This window comes from Mustela putorius, unplaced genomic scaffold (assembly GCF_011764305.1).
Source record: "Mustela putorius furo isolate JIRA1106 unplaced genomic scaffold, ASM1176430v1.1 tig00000460_pilon_pilon_pilon, whole genome shotgun sequence".
NCBI lineage: Eukaryota > Metazoa > Chordata > Mammalia > Carnivora > Mustelidae > Mustela > Mustela putorius.
The window spans coordinates 1,727,689-1,751,431 of record NW_025421389.1 but is presented as its reverse complement, the minus strand read 5'-3'; the positions used below and the strand labels follow the sequence as shown (position 1 = coordinate 1,751,431).

The 23,743-nt window shown below is 34.6% G+C and overlaps 1 pseudogene; it reads right to left on the bottom strand.

Annotated features, from left to right (window-relative positions):
- Window positions 1–6,034: 6,034 nt before the first annotated feature.
- The window catches only part of LOC101672133, a 72,875-nt pseudogene continuing 55,166 nt past the window's right edge, over window positions 6,035–23,743 (bottom strand).

The window sequence follows — 23,743 nt, the reverse complement described above, 5'->3', positions numbered from 1 at the left end:
TCAACATCCAACTATTCTGAATAACTAGGAAAATGATCTTAAGACTGTGAAAATAATCTGCATAGCTGGAAAGAGAGAACATGGCTGACAAGTTTTGGAGTAGTGATTGGAGAAGAAAGCTTCAGAGCTACAAATAGGATGGAACCCTTTTCCTGGAGCAGTCAGGGAGAGGGAGAGAGCACAGTGGGGTAGGGATCCCAAATTACATTGCACTGAGGAGATCCCCTGGGTCACACAGAGAGATCACTACCCTTTCAGAAGTATATTTGAGAGAGCATATTTTCCCTCGCCAAGGAAAAAGGCCAGCTGGGAGTCATTAAGCGGCACTCAACAGTAGGGTCAAAAGTTTGTGCAGAGAGCAGAAAACCTCTTAACAGCTTTTCACTGTGAACCACAATAGACTTAGATCTCATTGGACCCACCCAGTGGCTGTTTTTCTGAGGCAGAACCGAGCAGAGGAAAACACACACACACACACACACACACACACACACACAAACACACACAAGCAGACTGCAATTAACCTGGCCACCGCTTTCTGCTATCTGCCACAGTAGATTCAAGCCTCTGTGCAACTGTTTTTTTCGGACAGAATGGGGTAGATACTGAGTCATTCATAGATGTAAGATAACCTGATTTCAAGTTTCATTAAGCATTACAATAAATTTTAGCCTCCATATATAAACTGTGTGGCTGCTTTTCTGGGACAGGACTATGCTGGGCATGCTGTAAAGCTCTCCTCTGTGGAAAGGGAGTGGATTTGTGCCTTGCCATGCCCTTTAAAACTTGGAGTTTTGAATCCCAGCAACCAGGCAGAGATAAAATATAGGAGATCTGTGGTCCCACACATGCTGATGGTCCAGGCACAGACAGGGTAAGGAAGTGATGAAAGCCCAGGACATAGGAAATTTTTCACTTTTCTGTGAGGACCTCCTGAACAGTGATGGTCAAAGGTTCCCCTCCCTTGGGTAAGAGTGTGGGGTGACACCATATTATCCCTCCTCCACCAACACAAACTACCCATCCCCTCCAACATCTTCAGACTTCAGATAGAAATCAGTCCCCCCAGTGGAGGCTCGAGTGCCCTACACTAAACCCTATTGTCCTGCACCTGGAAAGGACAACTATGAGAGGACAATTCAACTTGTGAGAGCCAGCCAAGCAGGCCTTTCTTTCAGAAGATCAACACAGACCCCTAAATGTACCAATTCTACAGAGCAAAGAATGCTTCAAACTGTCAGCTTCAGGTGAAAATAGGTGGGGCTTTCTTCTTCTTTTCTTCTTCTCTTCTTCTTCTTCTTATCTTTTTGTATCAGGGTTACAATTTTTTGTCCATTTGTTGGTTTGCTTTCTTCTTATTTTTTGAATCAAGCTTCTTTTTTTTCTCTCTTTTCTTCTTTTGTTACTTTTTATCCTTCTTTCTTATACTTTGGAATCAGGCTTATAGTTTGTTTTTGTTTTTGTTTTTGTTTTGTTGTTGTTGTTGTTGTTGTTGTTTGTTTGTCTGTTTGTTTGCATTTTTGTTCTTCTTTTCCCTTTCTCCTGCTTTGGATCAGGATTTTTCTCCTTTTAATTTTTTTCCCCTTTTCCACGTTTATTTTAACAGACAAATCAAAGCACGTCTAGTTAAAGGTCCAAATACTCCCCACTATAAGCAAAGAGGAACTCTGTAGAGGATGGGCCAGAGGGAAAGAGCTGTCAAAATGCAACAGAAGAGTGTACACAGCACACACTAGAAACACTTTCTGAAGTTTTTGTTATTACAGTTGTTTTTCTTTTCCTTTATTCCTATCTTGTCTGGACACAATGTGAGATGAAGAAATTCACCCCAAAGAAAGAACAGGAGCTAGTAATCAACTACAAGGGATTTAATCAATATGAATATAAATAAGATCTCTGAACTAGAATTTAAAACAATGATTGTAAAGATACTAGGTGGACTTAAAAAAGCATAGAAGACCCTAGAGAATCCCTTATTATAGAGATGAAAGAACTAGTATCTAGACAGGCTGAAATTAAAAATGTTATTATTGAGATGCAGGCCAAAGTGAAGGCCATAAAAATTAGGATGAATGAATCAGAATCAATGATATAGAAGAGAAAATGAAGGAAAATAAGGAAGCCAGAGAGAAAAGGGAAATAAAACTCTTAAATCATGAAGATAGAATGGAGGAAGTCAACAATTTCATAAAGTGAAGTAATATCTATTATTGGGGTTCCAGAATGTGCAGAGCATATGAAAGGGGCAGAAAGTTTATTTAAACAATTACAGCTGAGACCTTCCCTAATCTGGTAAAAGAAAGAATCATTCAAGTCCAGGAGGCACAGAGAAACGCCCTCAAAATCAAGAAAAATAGATCAACACCTTGACATATTACAGTGAAGCCTGCATATTACAAAGAAAAAAACCTGAAAGTACCACAGGATAAGAAGTCATTAACCTACAAGTGTAGACACATAAACCTGGCAGCAAATCTGTGCGCAGTGGACAGGCAGGCCAGGAAGGATTGGAATGACTTATTCAATGCACTAGATTGGGAAAAAAAATGCAAACAAAATATTTTATGCAGCAAGGCTGCCAGTCAGAATAGAAAGAGAGAGTTTCCAGGACAAACAAAAACTATAGGAATATGTGAACACTGAAGCAGCTCTTAAAGAAATATTAAAGGGGATCTTTTGAGCAGAGAAAGAGACCAAAAGTAAAATAGACCAGAAAGGAACAGAAAGAATCTACAGGAACAGACACTTTACAGGTAGTACAGTGGCACTAAATTCATATCTTTCAATAATTGTTTTTAGTGTAAATGGACTAAATGCTCTAATCAAAAGACATAGGATATAAAAATGGATTAAAAAATCCATTAATATGCTACTTAGAAGAGATGCATTTTAGACACAGACGCCTCCAGATTGAAAGTGAGAGGCTAGAAAACCATGTATTATGCTAATGGACATCAAAAGAAAGCTACAGTGGCCACCCTTATATTAGACAAACTAGATTTTAAAGCAAAGACTGTAAGAAGAGATGAAGAAGGACATTATCATAATAAAGGGGTCTATTCAACCAGGAAATCTAACATTTGTCAATAGTTATGTCCCTACCATGGGAGCAGCCAAATATAAAAACCAATTAATAACAAAATTAAAGAAACTCATTGATAATAATATAATAATAGTAAGAGACTTTAACATCCCACTCACAGCAATGGACAGGATATCTAAGCAGATGATCAACAAGGAAACAGGGCTTTGAGTGACACTCTGACCAGATGAACTTCATGGATATATTCAGTGCATCCCATCTTAAAGCAACAGAATACACATTCTTCTTGAATGCACATGGAACATTCTCCAGAATAGATCACATAATGAGTCATAATTCAGGTCTAAACCAATACAAATAGATTGAAATCATATTGTGCATATTTTTAGACCACAAATCTATGAAACTTGAAGTTAATCATGAAAGGAAATTCGGAAGGACTATGAGTATATGGAAGTTAAAGAATGTCTTACAAAAGAAGGAATCGGTCGACCAGGAAATTAAAGAAGAATTTTTAAAAAATACATAGAGTTAAGTAAATGAAAATGAAAACACAATACAGGCCTTCCTCAAGAAAGAAGAAAACCTTCAAATACACAACCTATTCTTACACCTTAAGGAGCTGGAAAAAGAAGAGGAAATAGAGCCTAAACCCAGCAGGAGAAGAGAAATAATAAAGATTAAAGTGGAAATCAATGATATATTAATTTAAAACAAAACAAAATAAAAACAGTAGAACAGATCAATAAAACAAGGAGCTGGTTCTTTGAAATAATTAATAAGACTGATAACCCCCTAGCAAGACTTATCAAAAAGACAAGAGAATAGACCCAAATAAACAAAATCATGAATGAAGGAAGAGAAATCAAAACCAACACCGAAGAAATATAAACAATTATAAGAGAATATTACAAACAATTATATGCAGATAAATTAAGCAATCTGTAAGAAGTGGATAAATTCCTAGAAACATTTAAACTACCAAAATCGAAATAAGAAGATAAAGAAAACCTGAATAGACCCATAACCAACAAAGATATTGAAACAGTAATCAAAAACCTCCCAACAAAAAATAGTCCAGGACCAGGTAGCTTCCCAAGGGAATTCTATCAAACATTCAAAGAATTAATATCTATTGTTTGAAAAATATTCCAAAAAATGGAAATGGAAAGAAAAAATCCAAATTAATTCTACATGGCCAACATCACCTTGATCCCAAAACCAAATAAAGACCTCACTAAAAAGGAGAATTGCAGACCAATATTCCTCATGAACATGGATGCTAAAATACTCACCAAAATACTAGCCAATAAGATCCAACGGTACGTGAAATGGATTAATCAATGTGGTACACCACATTAATAGAAGAAAGGACGAGAACTATATGATCCTCTCATATAATGCCAAACAGCATTTGGCAAAATACAGCAAGCTTTCTTCATAAAAACCCTCCAGCATGTATGGATAGAGAAAATATAACTCAACATCATAAAAGCCATATACAAAAGCCCCATCACAAATACCATCCTCAACAAGGAAAAACTGAGAGCTTTTCCCCCAAAGTCAAGAAGATGGGAGAGATGTTCACTCTCACCAGTGTTTATCAACATAGTACTGGATATCCTAGTCTCAACAATGAGACGACAAAAAGAAATAAAAGACATCTGAATCAGAAAAGAAGTCAAACTCCCACTCTTCGCAGATGATATGATATATGTAGAAATCCAAAAGACTCCCCCTCAAAATTGCTAAAACTTATACAGCAATTCAGCAGTGTGGCAGGATATAAAACCAATGCACAGAAATCAGTTGCAGTTCTGTACATTAACAATGTGACTGAAGAAAGAACAATGCCATTTACAATTGCACCAAACCACATAAGATACATAGGAACAAATCTAATCAAAGACATAAAGAATCCGTACACTGATAACTCTAAAACATGCATGAAAGAAATTGAGGAAGACACAAAGAAGTGGAAAAATATTTCATTCTAATGTATTGGAAGAACAAATATTATTAAAATGTCTATGCTACCCAATACAAGCTACACATTCTATACAATCCCTATCAAAATACCATCAGAATTTTTCACAGAGCTGGAACAAATAATCCTAAAATTTGTATGGGAACAGAAAAGATCCTGAATGGCCAAAGAAACTTTTTAAAAGGAAAACCAAAACTGGTGGCATCACAAATCTGGACTTCAAGTTCTTTACAAAGCTGTGATCATCAAGACAGCATGGTACTGACACAAAAACAGACACATTGATCAATGGAACATAATAGAGAACCAAGAAATGGACTCTCACTCTATGGTCAACTAATATGCGTACAAGTAGCGAACAATACCTAATAGGAAAAAAAAAAAAAAACAGTTTCTTCAACAAATGTGTTGGGAAAATTGGACTACCACATGCAGAAGAATGGAAGTGGACCATTTTCTTACACCATACACAAAAATAGACTCAAAATAGATGAAAGCCCTAAATGTGAGTAAGTAATCCATCAAAATCCTAAAGAAGATCCCAGGTAGCAACTTCTGTGACCTCAGCCACAGCATCTTCTTGCTATACTTGTCTCCAAAGACAAAGTAAAACAAAAGCAAAAATGAACTATTGAGGCTTCCTCAGGATAAAAAGCTTTTGTACAGCAAAGGAAATAGTCAACAAAACTAAAGGTCAACTTATGGAATGGAGAAGATATTTGCAAATGTCTTATTAGACAAAGAGCTAGTACATAAAACTTAGAGAGTGGAGTAGAGGGCAAGAGCTGCCACCACCACTGCAGCCTGTGCAACTCTTCCACTAAGGCTAATACTTTTTTTTTTTTCATCACCAGTATCCCCCTTTAATAAAATGTGGAAGGTTGTATCTAGGCAAAGGGACAGGGAGTAAAATATGGCCATTTGCAATCACAAAAAGTCCTCTGTACTTGTCTAGGCCCTGGCAAAGGGGAGGGCAGGCAGGGCAGTAGCAGGCCTGGCCAGTCTTATTTGTAGAGGATATTCTGGTTTCCAGGCTGATAGAGGAGGTATACCTTTGGCTTGGAGCTCTCAGGAAAGATGTGTGGTTTGGTGGTGCAGCCCTTGTAAAGGTCCATGTACTCCACCAGGATGGAGACACAGAGGGCTTGGGCCAGTGCAGTGATGTGAATGTGGTCACTCTCCTCATATATAGGCTCCACCTCCTGCTGAAAGAACTCCTTGATCCTCCATCCCCCAACTCTAAGAAGTGCTCAAAGAATTGCTTTCCCTCTGCAGGTAGCCTGAGGTGAGCAGCTGCATGTATACCACCAGGTATTCTGAGGTACTCTGGTCATTGAATAAGGCCAGCAGGTTGGCTATGGAGATCTACTTCTACACTTGCTGGACCAAGTCCATGAGACTGTTGTGAAAATCCTCAGTGTGAACTCAGTGAAACCCTGGGACACCAGGTCACTTTGGCAGACACCACTTTAAACTACTGCAATTTCTTGCTGTTCATCCAGCAGTGCCTCCAACTGGGAGAACCCAAAAACTCAGTATATGTCATTTCAGTCAGGCCTGGTCTTGCTGATGTACTAGTATTCTTTGTGGAGGTCCTTGATCTCCTGTTGATGAATGTTATTTTTATGAACTTATCATACTCAACACTCAAAAACCAAAAACCCAGCCAAGAAATGGGCAGAAGACATGAACAGACATTTATCCAAAGAAGACAAACAAATGACCAACAGGCACATGAAAAATGCTAAACATCAGTTGGGATCTGGGAAATACAAGTCAAAAGCACAATGAGACATCACCTCACACCAGTCAGAAAGGCTAAAATTAATAACTCAGGAAACAATAGATATTGGGGAAGATGCAAAGAAAGGGGAAGCCTCTTATACTGTTGGTGGGAGTGCAATTGATACAGCCACTCTTGGAAAATAGTATGGAGGTTACTCAGAAACTTAAAAATAGCAATTGCACAATTAAGCATTTATAGAAATGATACAAATGTAATGATTCAAAGGGACACATGCACCCCATGCTTATAGCAGGAATGTCTATAATAGCCAAAATAAGAAAAGAGCAGAGATATCTATGGACAGATGAATGGATAAAGAAGCCATCAAAAAGAATGAAATCTTGCCATTTGCAATGGTGTGGATGGAACTAGAGGACGCTAAGAGAAACTGTCAATCAAAGACAGACAAATACCATGTTATTTCACTCATATGTGGAATTTAAGAAACAAAACAGATGAACATAGGGGAAGAGATGGGAAAATAAAATAAGATGAAAACAGAAAGGAAGGCAAACCATGATAGACTCTCAACTCTAGGAAACAAAATGAGGGTTACTGGAGTGGGGTGGGTGGGGAGGACTGGGCAATTGTGTGATTAGCGTTAAGGAGAGCACCTGATGTAATGAGCACTGGGTGTTATATGCAACTGATAAATCACTGAATTCTCCCACTGAAATGAATAATAATAATAAAATAAAACATAGAAGAAAATTCAAAGATAGAGTTATTGGAAGTATTTGTCTTTATCTCTATGAATATACCTGCTAATTATTAATTACAGAAAAGTTCTCTTGATTAAACAGAGGACTATCTCCAAAGTAGTTTCCCATTCTTGAACAAAGCAACACATAAGAATCTCTCTCTCTCTCTCTTTTTTAATTCCTTCTGGGATGTTTCCTGATAATAGATTCCTAAACTTATCTGTGCTTACAGGCTGCCAACTGTTATGGGAATTCTGCCTCCAGAAAGTTCTTGATTTCCGAGTTATGAATCTTCCATTTAGTGTGATTGTTTTCTTAAAATAACAGATGTATAGACAAAATTGATGCTATAGAGCAAATTATATGGTCATTTTGTATTTACTTCTTAATAAATATTTGTGTAGAAGAATTTTATGTAAGATTTGCTTTTATAATAATTTGAAAGAAAAATATGGAAGAAACTTAACTTCCATCTATATCCGTAGCTAATATTTGTGTCTTATTTTATAAGCCTAAGTCAGTTCTTGATTTGATCACATATAATACAATTCATTTGGCAGCATTTTTGTTTCCTACCACAATATTAGATCTATAATTTCAGGACACATCTTTTTTGTAGTTCTAAGACCTAGTATAGCATCAGACACATATCATAAACTCAGTTTATGTTTTAGATTAAATGGGATCATTATTATTTATGCAAAGAAAATGAAAAGTAAGATTTCAATATTATTCTCTAATAATAATAGTGAACATGATATAGTGCCTAATATGTTACAGACATTTTGTCAGACTTTTTAAAGTTATTTTCTGATTTATTCATCCTCACCACCATCTATCCCCATATAATTTATGTGTCTATATTCAAAACAATTTGTGAGCTAAATTGCTTCAATCCAAGTGTATTTGATTCCCCAAACCATATTTTAATCTTATGTCCTTACTTCTTTTTTTTTTTTCATTTTCCCACCAAATTACCCAGTTACCTAAATTCAATGGGCTATAACCATAAGAAATTATTTTCATCATTTGTTTTCTTAACTATCATGTCGACCTTTACCCAATGGGCAAAAAGATCATTTAATAATATCTTGAGCATATTCCAAAACTCACCTCTGTATCAGTTATTAAAAGTTCATCCAGACCCTCAACTCTATGGTCAACTAATCTTCAACAAAGCAGGGAAGAATGTCCAATGGAAAAAAGACAGCCTCTTCCATCAATGGTGTTGGGAAAATTGGACAGCCACATGCAGAAAAATGAAATTGGACCATTTCCTTACATCACACACAAAAATAAACTCAAAATGGATGAAGGACCTCAATGTGAGAAAGGAATCCATCAAAAGCTTTGAAAGGAACACAGGCAGCAACCTCTTCGACCTCAGCCACAGCAACATCCTCCTAGAAACATTGCCAAAGGCAATGGAAGCAAGAACAAAAATGAACTATTGGGATTTTATCAAGATCAAAAGCTTTTGCACAGCAACAGAAACAACAAAACCAAAAGATAACTGACAGAATGGGAAAAGATATTTGCAAATGACATATCCGATAAAGGGTTAGTGTCTAAAATCTATAAAGAACTTAGCAAACTCAACACCCAAAGAACAAATAATCCAATCAAGAAATGGGCAGAGGACATGAACAGACATTTCTGCAAAGAAGACATCCAGATGGCCAACAGACACATGAAAAAGTGCTCCATATCACTCAGCATCAGGGAAATACAAATCAAAACCACAATAAGATATCACCTCACACCAGTCAGAATGGCTAAAATTAACAAGTCAGGAAATGACAAATGCTGGTAAGGATGTGGAGAAAGGGGAACCCTCCTACACTGTTGGTGGGAATGCAAACTGGCATAACCACTCTGGAAAACAGCATGGAGGTTCCTCAGAATGTTGAAAATAGAACTACCCTATGATCCAGCAATTGCACTACTGGTATTTACCCTAAAGATACAAACGTAGTGATCTGAAGGGGCACCTGCACCCGAATGTTTAGAGCAGCAATGGCCACAATAGCCAAACTATGGAAAGAACCTAGATGTCCATCAACAGATGAATGGATAAAGAAGATGTGGTATATATACCCAAGGGAATACTATGCAGCCATCAAAAGAAATGAAATCTTTCCATTTGCGATGACGTGGATGGAACTAGAGGATATCATGCTTAGTGAAATTAAGTCAATCAGAGAAAGACAACTATCATATGATCTCCCTGATATGAGGAAGTGGAGATACAACATGGGGGATTAAGGGGGTAGGAGAAGAATAAATGGAACAAGATGGGATTGGGCGGGAGACAAACCATAAGTGACTCTTAATCTCACAAAACAAACTGAGGTTTGCTGGGGGGAGGGGTTGTCAGAAGGGGAGTGGGGTTATGGAGATCGGGGAGGGTATGTGCTATGGTGAGTGCTGTGAAGTTTGTAAACCTGGCAATTCACAGACCTGTACCCCTGGGGATAAAAATATATGTTTATCAAAAAAAAATTTAAAAATTTAAAAAAAAGTTCATCCAGGAACACTTGGGTGTCTTAGTCAGTTGATCCCTGACTCATGATTTCAGCTCAGATTATGATTTCAGGGTCATGAGATCAAGCCCATCAAGCCCTGTGTTGGGCTCTGTGACCTGAGTGGAGTCTTCTTGAACCTCTTTCTCCCCCTCTGCCACTCCCTTGACTTGCTCACATACACACTGTCTCTGAAATAACTCAATATTCTTTTTCAGGCTTTTGTTTGAGTAGTGTTGTGGTTATCAGACAGTGTGTAATCACCTCTTAGTAGTATTAAGTGACTGCAGCCAGTGTTTTCCCACTCCTATTGTATATTTTTCTTTGTAAAACAAAACATTTAAAACCTAATTGTTCTCAGATTTAGGCCACAACAGAAAATTGTAGGACAATCACATTATCTTACATATGAATACCAATGGTGACATGTGAGATTATTTTATGTGCTAGAGATGAGCATTTTTAATATTTGCAAAAATGTTTTAATTTATTAAAATTAAATATATATTAAACATATATTACCTTAACATATATTAAAATATATTAACATATATAACATATATTAAAATATTTACATATATTAAAATAAATATAATTGATATATTATATAACATATATTAAACTAAATTATAATTTATTAAGTAATAAAAATATTAAAATAAATATATTAACATATTAACCTTAACATATATTAACATATATTAAACATATGTTAACATACATTAAAATAAATATAATTGATATAGAAAACATAATTTCATAAACACCAAAGCTTAGAATAAATCTTTTAAAAGATATTTCAGTTCTAAAGGAGTATTAAGAAATTATAAGGGTGACATGTGCAGAAATGAAGGCCAATATCCCACAAGTATTTGTAATGTAAATTCAAAAATACTTTATCATTTCCATTAGAGGGAAAAAAAAAACAATCTACCAGATTTTTAGTCAGACAAATCAGAAACATTTTACCTATAGATCAACATTGTATATACATCCTTGTTTTCTTCATGAGACTTGAGTAGTATTTTCTGGCAGTTCACATGCTTTGGTACATTCAAATAAGACTAAACAGAGGTTTTCTCCTACGAATAAATCATAGAGATAGAATGTAAAATGTTATTTTTATTTTCAAAAAAAAATTAATTAGAAAAATATCAAGTAGTTATTACAGATTATGACCAATTACTCAAAGCTCAGTAATATGGTACTTTATTTTCATAGAGATTCAAGTGGACTTATAAATATTACTTCAGAGGAAGTTGTGCAGATATCTTTAATATGCAAAGCATATCCTGACACTCTGGAAATACAGACATAAATAAGATAGGGTCTTTGCCTTCAAAAGTGTTTACATATCTCCTTTAAAGAGAAAACAACCAACCAATCAAAACAAACAAACAAAAATCATGTTTTCAGTCATATAAGGAAAAAATGAAAGTTAAGTCAAGCAGAGAGAGTCAATTATCATACGGTTTCACTTACTTGTGGAGCATAAGGAATAACACGGAGGACATTGGGAAACAGGAGAAGTGAGATGGGGGAAATCAGAGGGGGAGGCAACCAAGAGAGACTGTGGACTCTGAGAAACAAACTGATGGTTTTGGAGGGGAGGAGGTGGGGGTTGGGTTAGCCTGGTGGTGGGTATTAAGGAGGGTACATATTGCATGGAGCACTGGGTGTGGTGCATAAACAATGAATTTTGGAACACACACACACACAAATTAAATGTAAAAAAATTTTAATGGAAAAAATTTGTATAAAGGAAAAATGTGGGGCTACAGAGGGCTTTCTTTTTTTTTTTTTTAAAGATTTTATTTATTTATCAGAGAGAAAGGGGGGCAGAGAGCAAGCACAGGCAGAATGGCAGGCAGAGGCAGAGGGAGAAGCAGGCTCCCTGCCGAGCAAGAAGCCCGATGTGGGACTCGATCCCAGGACGCCGGGACCATGACCTGAGCCAAAGGCAGCTGCTTAACCAACTGAGCCACCCAGGCGTCCCTACAGAGGGCTTTTTTGAAACTGAAATGGATACATGGAACATTAATACATTAATTACATGTTTTGTATTTACCTTTTATTCTGAGATGTGATCAACATGAGAGACACCTCTCTTGTACGTAATCACAAGTGGTGTAGAAGAATCTAAGGAGCTGTGACAAAAACAAACAAACAAACAAACAAACAAACCAAAACTAACTGACCTGAGCTTAAGAAATGGGCTTAAAATGATTATTTGAGACTTAGACTGACATAGATGATGATAAGACTGCTGGCTTCAGAAATTCAAGTAGATGTAGCACAAAAAGAAAATATTAGACTGGTTATTCCTATATCAGAATCAGAGGATAAGCAGATTTGTGAACTTCTTTAATAATAGTAGATCAGTCCAGAAACATAAAATTCTGCTTTGGAAAAGTAATCAATCCTCGATCTAAAAAAGATTCAAGTGGAAAATCCTGATCATAGAGGCACAGGCACAATGTTGCTAGGATAATTTAGGCATCAGCTAAGAGTGTGGTCTTAACGACCTCTAAAACTCTTTCCATAGATTTGGTACTATGATATTTCACTAGCAGAGTAGATAAAATAAATTAAAAGATGTGTACCTAGAGTTCTTGTATGTATTTATCTCTGAAATGTAGATTGGTATAAATATCACAGTCTAACAGTGCCAAAATTACATACATATTCCATGTGATCCAGAAAATATGGCTTTTGAAGCAATCATTTAGGTATTTGGCTGCATACCTACATATGAATATTCATGCTAATTTAATCATAAACTTTGATAAATCTAAGGTTGGGTTCAAAATAAATGTAAAGTTTCCATGAAGAATATAAGGTTGTAATACAGTGTTTAACAGTTTTTTGTTGAAATAGCATAAAGAAAAATTATGTTACAAGCTATTTTTGAGTTCTGTAAACCTGAGAAAGGAAACCTTTCTGGCAAAAGCATCTGACCTCAATGAATCTGAAATGAAATTTTAAAATAAATTTACTGCAGCCAAAGGAGAACATGATGGATGTCAGCATACAAACTGTGTGACATGTAATAAATAAGAAATAAAGATGCCAGATTATTCTGAAGTATTAAAATAATAATTTTATGTGAACAACTTCCATGAGAAAGTAAATTTAAATTAATACTTTGGAAATGAACAGAAGTAGATTGGACACTGTTTATTGAAGACAGAGACATTTATAATGTCAGAAATAAGCTCCCTAAGCTCTTATTTGTCATAATGCATTAAAAGGCCATGCTTAAAACTTTTCAGAAGTACTATGGGTTTAACTATTTTGTGGAAGGGTGTTATGGAAATAGAAGAAATATAAACAAGAAATTCATCTATCTCTTAAATTTCACAAGTTAGAGACTAATGAATTCACTAATTTGGTTTCTTACCTTCTCTCTTTTTTGATTATACAATTTTACATCTGCCTAGAAATCCATTTAAGTTATTAGTATACACTGAGCAGACAATAAATATTTACTGTAAAAACAATTAAATGAATAAATGAATCATTACACAACAATTTTTTTTTTAATTCAAGATATCAATGTTCTGTATTTTGGCTTATTTCTGGAAAGATTTCAAGTGGTTATTTTATTTTATTTTCATTTATTTTACCTTATTTTTATAAAGTTAAATTTATTTGGAATCAGTGTAGTTTATATCAGTAAATATAAGAATAGTCATAATTCTGTGAGCTTTTTTGGAACTATAATTTATTACTAACTTTAGTACATGTTGGTACTCTGTAATAGCACTAAGAATGGTCTCTCAAGGATATTTACTAAAACGCTGAACAGTTACGTATTTCTGTAATAAGTTTTATTGAACATGCCATAACATTAACTATGAAGGTTATGAGAGATCAAGACAAACTTCCATCCCCTACTTAGGGAACAAAACCTTTATTTTAAAATGCAATGCATTTTAAATTTCTACTGTGTATCTTGTGCAAAAGTGACTTCCAACCTTTTCCAAAATTCTCAAAGACAAGAGAATGCTATAGTCCCTCTATGTATAGTCCCCAAGAGATCTTCCCATTGTTCTCTGCCCATATAAACTTTTCCAATGCTAGTTAGTACTCTATGTTATTCTAAACAGATAATCTGGCACCGACCTCCCTTGTTTTAACGAAATGATTTGTTTGTTTTCATGGAAACTTGGCTTTGTCCTTAAAACTACTCTGCATATTCTTCTCCTCTATATGCTGCTTAAATATTGGTATCATTTTTGGGCTCCTGGGTGGCTCAATGGGTTAAAGCCTCTGCCTTCAGCTCAGGTCATGATCTCAGGGTCCTGCATTGGTCTCTCTGCTCAGCAGGGAGCCTGCTTCCCCCTCTCTGCCTGCCTCTCTGCCTATTTGTGATTTCTCTCTCTCTCTGTCAAATAAATAAATAAAATCTCTTAAAAAAATGGTATCATTTTTCACACATTATGATCCTTCCTTTCTAAAGCAGAATAAATTAAGAGGAAGAAAGATGGGAATGAGATACGTAGAGATATAACATCAAAATAACTAGTAAAAGTAGGTAGAATTAAATTCCAAGATAGATTGTGATGACTTTTTTTTTTAAGATTTTATTTATTTATTTATTTGACAGAGATCACAAGTAGGCAGAGAGGCAGGCAGAGAGAGAGAGGAAGGGAAGCAGGCTCCCCCTGAGCAGAGAGCCCAATGCTGGGCTGGATGCCAGGACCCCAGGATCATGACCTGAGAGGAAGGCAGAGGCTTTCAACCACTGAGTCACCCAGGTGCCCCTTGTGATGACTTTTAAATCCCCCAGATAGGGGTGCCTGGGTGGCTCAGTGGGTTAAAGCCTCTGCCTTCAACTCAGGTCATGATCCTGGGATCCTGGGATTAAGCCCCACATCAGGCTCTCTGGTCGGTAGGGGAGCCTGCTTCCTCCTCTCTCTCTGCCTGTATCTCTGCCTACTTGTGATCTTTGTCTGTCAAATAAATAAATAAAATCTTAAAAAGAAAAAAATCCCCCAGATAATTAATCTGTTCTCCTAGAATTATTTTTCTTTAACCTACTCAGGCTTATTTCTTTCACACTTTTCTAGGACCATGAACATAATCTTTCCATCATCAGAACAGAACTGTACCATCACTGTCATTCTACTATAGGAAAAAAAAATCTTAATAGCTATCATAAATCCAATCATCATAGGTAATTATTGGTACAAATACTCTGCTGGGTAAGTATGTAAACTTCTTATTGAAGCCAGTATAATTTGCTTCATAGTCTTTATTCTTTTTTAATCTGTATTTTTTTAAGAGTGACAAAGAAGTAAAGAATGACAATGAACACCTATTATATTAATAGACATAACATATAACCATAATGTTTGGATGTTCTTGTGCAGTTTTCCCCTATTGAATTTCATTACTGATCCTGTCTGCCAGAGTAAACATTATCTAAATATAAAGTTTTATCATTTCCATGGATTTATATGTAGTTTAATTCAATTTATATAAATTCTAAGAGTTATGCATGTTGCTAAATCCTACCTTAATATTATAATGAATATATTTTCAGAAATTATATGATATTTATTTGATTTATGTTGATCTTTTTTACCTCTTTTTTTCCCCTCCAGCTTTATTGTGGTGTAATTAACAAAAATTTGTATATATTTAAGATGTTAAGTGTGATGATATGATATTCATATACCTTGTGAAATGATTACTACAATTAAGCTAATGATCACATCCATCATCTCACATAGTAATAATTTTGTTGTGTATTATAAGAACATTTGAGATCCAGTCTCTGCAACTTTCACGTATATAATATTGTATTATTAACTGTTATCACAATGCTGTATATTATATCCCCAGAACATATTCGTCTTATAAGTGAAAGTTTATACCATTCACAAATATTTTTCCATTTCTACAAACCCCCAGTTCCTGGCAACCACCATTCTTCTGTGAGTTTGACTTTTTTAGATTCTACATATAAGTGATACCATACAGTATACAGTATACACCTTTCTATATTTGGCTTATCTTCCTTAGCATAATGTCTACCAGGATTATCCATATTATCATAAATTGGAGATTTCCTTTTTATGGCTGACTTATATTATATTGTATACTTGCATAATAATTATAATACATAATATGTAATATTATAAAATATATAATATATTACATGTATAAACATATATGTATATGTGTGTAATATTTTCTTTGTCTATTCATCCAGTAATAGTCAGTTTGTTGCAATGTCTTAGTTACTGTGAGCAATTCTACAGTGAAATTGGGAGGGAATTTATGTCTTTGAGATACTGATTTCATTTTTTTTAAAGTTTTTTTTTGGAAATACATCCAGAAATGGGATTGCTTGAGCATATTTTTTAATTTTTTGAGGAAACTTCATACTTTTTTTTTTCTTATAGTGACTATTCCAATGTTACTGACAAGGTGCAAGGAGTCTCTTTTCTCCAGATTTTTGCTAACATTTGTGTGTGTGTGTATATATACATATGTATATACATATATATATATACCTAGTTCGTTTGATTTATTACTATATAATATTGCAGTTATCAATATTATATTTTATTGAGTCAATCTCTTGTTGATAGACTTTGATGTTATTCTTATTTTTGATACAAGTGTTTTTACATATGTATAAATATAAGATATTATTTAAAATAGGTTTCCATGTTTAGAACTCTGTAGCATTTGATATGAGCATGTTTAACTTTATTAAACATAGTCCAGTTTTTCCTCAGAAAACAAAAGTTTGTGAAGCTTATGCCTTTTGTTTTGTTTTACTGCTATATTCTCAACGCCTAAAGCAGTGTCCAGCACATGATAGTGACTTAATAAATAATTGCTTTATGAATGGATGAATATTGACTGTAAATGGTGATTTTCATACCTACCCTGGTGATTTCCTTGAATTATGGCAGAAGTATAAATAAAGGACCACATTTCACATGTCTGACTATTCCAAAGTTATAATTCAGCTAATGAACTCTTACATAAAATAAGCTCTATTCATCTATCTTGACAGATATATTTTTTAAGTGATCTGAATGGTCAGATCCTCTTTAGGTACATGGCAGCCTAGAGAAAGAAAATTCTCTGTCCCAACTTCAGGCCAGTATTTGTCCTATTTCTCTTATCAACTTGGTTTGTATATTGAAGCCTTTCCCACATATATACAGATTCCCTGGACCACAAATTCATGCTCTTTTAATAGTCTCTGAAACATTTGCCCTTTAAGCATTTTTAGAGTAAGAGATCTACAAATCAGGGGTGTTATTTGCCCTCATGAGGTAAGACCAAGAGGTGAGTAGAGAATTTGGAAATGGTCTGGGAAATATTTGATAGGGAAGTCAAAGGTCTCAGTTTTCAGGGATTTTTGTTTAGCAGAGGTGGTTGTAGGTTTCTGGTGAGTACATTCTTGCTTTATCTTATAAGAAAGTCTTTGGTGAGAGGAGAGCCAGATTAGGTGCCCTCTGATGGATTACTGTTGAAACATCTGTGATAAATAGCCATTTTAAGAACAATTTGCACTGTTTCATTTTTCTTACAACATATAAAAATTACTTGCTGGAAACATGAGTTGAAAAAGAGAATTGTACAAGTAGAATTTCTTATTATAAAATTCTACAAAGAGAAAATTATACTTTAAAAAATAGATTAATAATAAAAAATAGATTAGATTGATAGTACTATGTAACAGAAAACTGTAAATACTGTTTTTTGAAAGAGTGCAAGCACACATAGGCAATTAATGGAGGGACTAACTCTGATACTTGAAACACTTCATTATTCTGCAATTTTAATGGAACACAATTTATAACTGAAATAATGATTTATCATATTAAATGAATATATACACTTTGAACAAAGACTCTGTGTCAATGTTTAGAGTGGTTTAACATAATGATGTTTGCTTTTTTACATTAACCTATCTAAACTTGGGTAGATTGATGAAAGTAGTATTTAGAAGGATAATGTATATCTAAACTGTCTCTTTGGTTTGTTTTACTTGCATTCAATGAGGAAAAATCATTCTCACTTATGTATGCTGAGCAGATTGGAAAAAGAGATTTAATGTAATTTATTCATAAAAAAGAAAATGTTACTTTGCTTTCAAAATTAATATTCAATCCTTTGTCAGTAACTACTTCCAGTTGCTTAATCTGAAAATTGTATTCAATGTTTTATCTTTCCAGTGAAAGAAATGGATCTTGTATCTGTAAGTTTTCCAAATATTTTCTTTTAATATATACACAATTTAAATTTTAAAACTCTATGATTTCATATTAATAGAAAGTGTAATTTTTAATATTTTATTGAATGTATAAGGTTTTCACTGAGAACTTTCATAGCTCATCACCTACCTTTTTGATAATAATTGTTAAAAATAATGGAGCACATAGTGACAATCTAGAGAAATTCTGTATTTCTAACTTTGGGGTCCTTTTAAATCTTGTGTGTCATTAAAAAATAAATTATGTCCTTATATGGAAGTATACAAATCATTAAAAATATAAAAGGCAAACAATGAAGCAAATCTGCATATCTTGTTCAGATTATTAAAACATTAAGAATAGTTTGCTTTGTTATTCTGCATAAACTCAATAGTAGGGGCGCCTGGGTGGCTCAGTGGGTTAAGACCTCTGCCTTTGGCTCAGGTCATGATCCCAGGGTCCTGGAATCGAGCCCCACGTCGGGCTCTCTGCTCTGCAGGGAGCCTGCTTCCTCCTCTCTCTCTTTCTGCCTGCCTCTCTGCCTACTTGTGATCTTTGTCTGTCAAATAAATAAATAAAATCTTAAAAAAAAATAAAAATAAACTCAATAGTATAAACTTTTCATAGTTCAAAATTTCAACATAAACTATCTTCTAAATAGCCACTTGTACACTGCATGTACCTCTACAAGTGTGCATGATTAGCCTTCAAATAATAAAAGCAAAATTAAAATGTATTAACTTTGAATAATTCACAAGTAATACTGTTGCTAAACACTATTCTTCTGCTTTTTTTCCCCTTGTCCTTTTTCTTTTTCTTCTCTCTCTCTCTCTATATATATATATTTTTTTTTTAAAGGAAGGCGGAAAAATGGAGCACGAGGGAGGATCAAAGCTTTTCCCATGAAAAAAACAATTATGGATTTATATTATAGTAGCTGCACTATCAGTACATACTTCTGCAAAAACTTAAACCCTAAAGACTTTTTATGCATATTGGGGATACAGTTGATAAAATGACATTAAAATATTAAACATTGAAAAGTGTCTGCTATGATTGACTAAAAAGCAGCTGACATATGCTCTTCAGTACATAATTTTAACAAATCCTAACTTAGTCTATCCTCAGGGTGCTACAGACATGTCAAATTGTTATGAAATCTTTAAACATTGTTCTCAACATTTCAATTATTAAATTGGTAAAAGATAGGGTAGTTATAGAAGGTAAAAATAATTCTTGAGGGTGCCTGGGTGGCTCAGTGGGTTAAGCCTCTGCCTTCAGCTCAGGGTATGGTCTCAGAGTCCTGGGATCGAGTCCAGCATCAGGTTCTCTGTTCAGCAGGGAACCTGCTTCCCCCTCTCTCTTTCTGCTTCTCTGCCTATTTGTGATCTCTCTCTTTCAAATAAATAAATAAAATCTTTAAAAATAGTTCTTGATTTTTAATTTCCTTTTATTTAATGATACATAATTTTCATATCTTAAATGTCACTTTTTCATGTGTAATTTTGATGTCTATTAATATATGTGAACAGTGTTAAGTTTTATATAGTGTAGCCTAGTCGTCTTTGTCATCAGAACTGAAATAACAATGTGTCATTATTAAGAGTTTCATGGAAGTGATGCCTTGCATTATTACATAGAAATTAAAAATACAGTCCTAATTTTATTTTTTTCAATAAGTTGATCTTCCTTATTTTTTTTTTTTCAGTGAGTTGATCTACCACATACTGATTAGTTTTTAATAGAATAAGATAAAAAAAAAAAGGTATAGGTGTCCCTGTAAACTGGTATTTCTCTCAATAATATTAAGAAAACTTTTCTGATACAATATTTAACTAATGTTAGCAATTTATTACATAGATATTGATACAAATATTTAATTACAGCAAGTGGAAGTAATGCTTTCAAGAAACCACAAATCACTGAAGTTTTATGTAAAATATTAAACATCTGTTGAATGCTTTTAAAACAGATTTACTGAGATATAATTCAAATACCATATACATGCATTTAACATGTATGATAAGTAGATTTTTAATATTTTCTAAGTTGTATAACCATCACAACAATATAATTTTAGAACATTGTTCTCACTCCAATAGAACTACTACTTCCTTTGGCAGACTTCTAACATTCATTCTTCACTCATTTGTCATAAATCAAAATGAATTTAATTTATGACATGACAGATATGCCTATTCTGGACCCTTCATATAAATATAATCATAAAATATGCAGCATATTGTGACTGACTTGTTTTGTTTGGCATAATATTTTTAAGATTTATCCATGTTATATTTACTAATAACTTTTATATCTAGACCATATTAAGATACCATATTCTGATTATCCAATCATCAGTTGAGGAAAATTTGGTTTGTTTTCACCTTTTTGTTCTTGTGAATGTGAATCATAAGTGTGAAAACTTATTAACATTAGTGTACACATTGTACCATGGCCATTTGATATTATTTCTCAGCAGTATATTACTAGAAGTAGAATTTCTACAAGCATTTATATTTTGAGGAAGTCTCTACCTATTTTCTAGTGCATTTCCTGCATTTTACATCCCCATCAGCAATGCATGAGTGTTCCAAGTATTCCACATTCCAAAAAACACCAGTTATTGTTATAATTATAGACATCCTAGTGGGTGTGATATTGTCTCATTATGATTTTGATTTGTATTTTCTTAATCAGTAGTGAGACTGATTAAAGTTTCATTTTACTGGCCATTCATTTATCATTTTTGGACAATGGTATTTGTGTCTTTTGCCCACCTTTTATTTGGGTTCTTTGAATACTATTGAATTGCAAGAGTTCTTTATAAATTATACATGAAAGTCCCTTGTATAGGCAAATATTATTTACACACATTTCATTTCTTTCCTTTAGTTGGTTTTTCACTTAATAGTGCTCCTTAACCTGATATATATATATATATTTTTTTTTCTATTTAATTGTAAAATTGTATGTTTTGTTTTCATGTGAATTCAATTAATTAACATATAGTGTATTATTAGTTTCAGAGAGAGAGTTCAGTGATTCACCAGTCCTATATAATACACAGTGCTCATTATATCATGTGTATTTTTTTTAAGATTTATTTATTTACTTGACAGACAGAGATCACAAGTAGACAGAGAGGCAGGCAGAGAGAGAGGAAGGGAAGCAGGCCTCTGGCTGAGCAGAGAGCAGGCTCCCTGCAGAGCAGAGAGCCAGACATTGGGCTGGATTCCAGGACCCTGGGATCATGACCTGCATGGAAGGCAGATGCTTAACTGACTGAGCCATCCAAACACCAAGCAAGATTTATTAAGTGATAACAAAGTGATAGTACAAAGCTCCCAAGGAGGGAAGAGACCCGAGAGTGTTGCCTTCATGTTCCCTTCTTAACATCTATCACCCAGTTACCCCATTCTCCACCTACCTGCTCTCCAGTAACACTCAGTTTTTTCCTATGATTAAGTGTCCTTATGGTTTGTCTCCTTCTCAGATTTAGTCTTGTTTTATTTTTCCCTCTCTTCCACTTTGATCATTTGTTTTGTTTCTTAATTTCCACATTTAAGTGAGATAATATGATAACTGTAGTTCTCTGATTGACTGATTTCACTTAGCATAACACTCTCTAATTCCATCCATGTCATTGCAAATGGCAACATAAATGGTAAGATTTCATTTTTTTTTTAAAGATTTTATTTATTTATTTGTCAGAGAGAGTGAGCACAGGCAGACAGAGTGGTAGGCAGAAAGAGAGAAGCAGGCTCCCTGCTGAACAAAGAGCCCAATGCGAGATTTGATCCCAGGATGCTGGGATCATGACCTGAGCCAAAGGCAGCTGCTTAACCAACTGAGCCACCCAGGCATCCCCAAGTTTTCATTTTTGATGGCTGAGTATACACACACACACACACACACACACACACACACACACACATTTCTTTATCCGTTCATCTATCAATGGACATGTGAGCTCTTTCAGGTTTTGGCTGTTTTAGACATTGCTGCTATAAACATTGGAGTGCAGGTGCCCTTTCAGATCACTGCATTTGTACCATTGGGGTAAATACCTAGTAGTGCAATTGCTGGGTTATAGGGTAGCTCTGTTTTCAACTCTTTGAGGTACCTCCATACTGTTTTCCAGAGTGGCTGTACAGGCTTGCTTTCCTACCAACAGGGTAAGAGGGTTACACTTCCTCTGCATTTTTGCCAATATCTATCATTTTCTGACTTGTTCATTTTAGCCTTTCTGACTGGTGTGATATCTCTGACTGGTGGTTTTGATTTGTATTTCCCAGATCCCAAGTGATGCTGAACATTTTCTCATGTGTCAGTTGGCCATTTGTATGTCTTCCTTAGAAAAACATCTATTCATGTCTTCTGTCCATTTCTTAATTGGATTATTTGGTTTTTAGGTGTTGAGTTTGATAAGTTCTTTATAGGTTTCAGACACTAGCCTGTTATCTGATAGGATATTTGCAAATATCTTCTCCCATTCTGCCAGTTGTCTTTCGGTTTTGTTGACTGTTTCCTTTGCTGTGCAAAAGCTTTTTATCCTGAAGAAGTCCCAATAATTCATTTTTGCGTTTGCTTCCCTTGCCTTTGGAGATATGTCTAACAAGAAGTTGCTGTGGCAAGGGTCACAGATCTTACTTCCTGTGTTCTCCTCTAGGATTTTATGAATTCCTGTCTCATACTGAGGTCTTTCACCCATTTTAAGTCTATTTTTGTGTATCGTGTAAGAGAATGGTCCAGTTTCTTTCTTCTACATGTAGCTTTTCAATTTACCCAGCACCACTTATTGAAGAAACTGTTTTTTGTTTTGTTTTGTTTTTGTTTTTGTTTTTTTCCATTGGATAGTCTTTCCTGCTTTGTTGAAGACTGGTTGTCCATAAAGTTGAGGGTCCATTTCTGGGTTCTCTATTGTGTTCTATTGATCTGTTTTTGTGCCAGTACCATATCATCTCAATGACTATAGCTTCATAATAGAACTTGAAGTCCAGGGATTGTGTTGCACCCAGTTTTGTTTTTTGTTTTGTTTTGTTTTTTGTTTTCTGTTTGTTTGTGTTTTTCCCCACATTCCTTTGGCTATTCAGGGTCTTTTCTGGCTCCATACATGTTTTAGGATTATTTATTCCAGCTCTGTGAAAAAAGTTGATGATATCTTAATAGGGATTTCACTAAACATATAGATCGCTCTAGGTATCACAGATCTTTTAACAATATTGATTCTCCCAGTTCATGAGCATGGAATGTTTTTCCCTTTCTTTTTGTCTACTTCAATTTCTTTTATGGGAATTCTATAGTTTTGAGTACAGATCATTTGCCTCTTTAATGAGTTTTATTCCTAGGTATCATACAGTTTTGGGTTCAATTGAAATGTAAATGTAAATTGTAAATCCATTTCTTCTGTCTTATTGTTAGTGTAGAGAAATGCAACTGATTTCTGTGCATTGTATATTCAGCCACTTTCACGAAT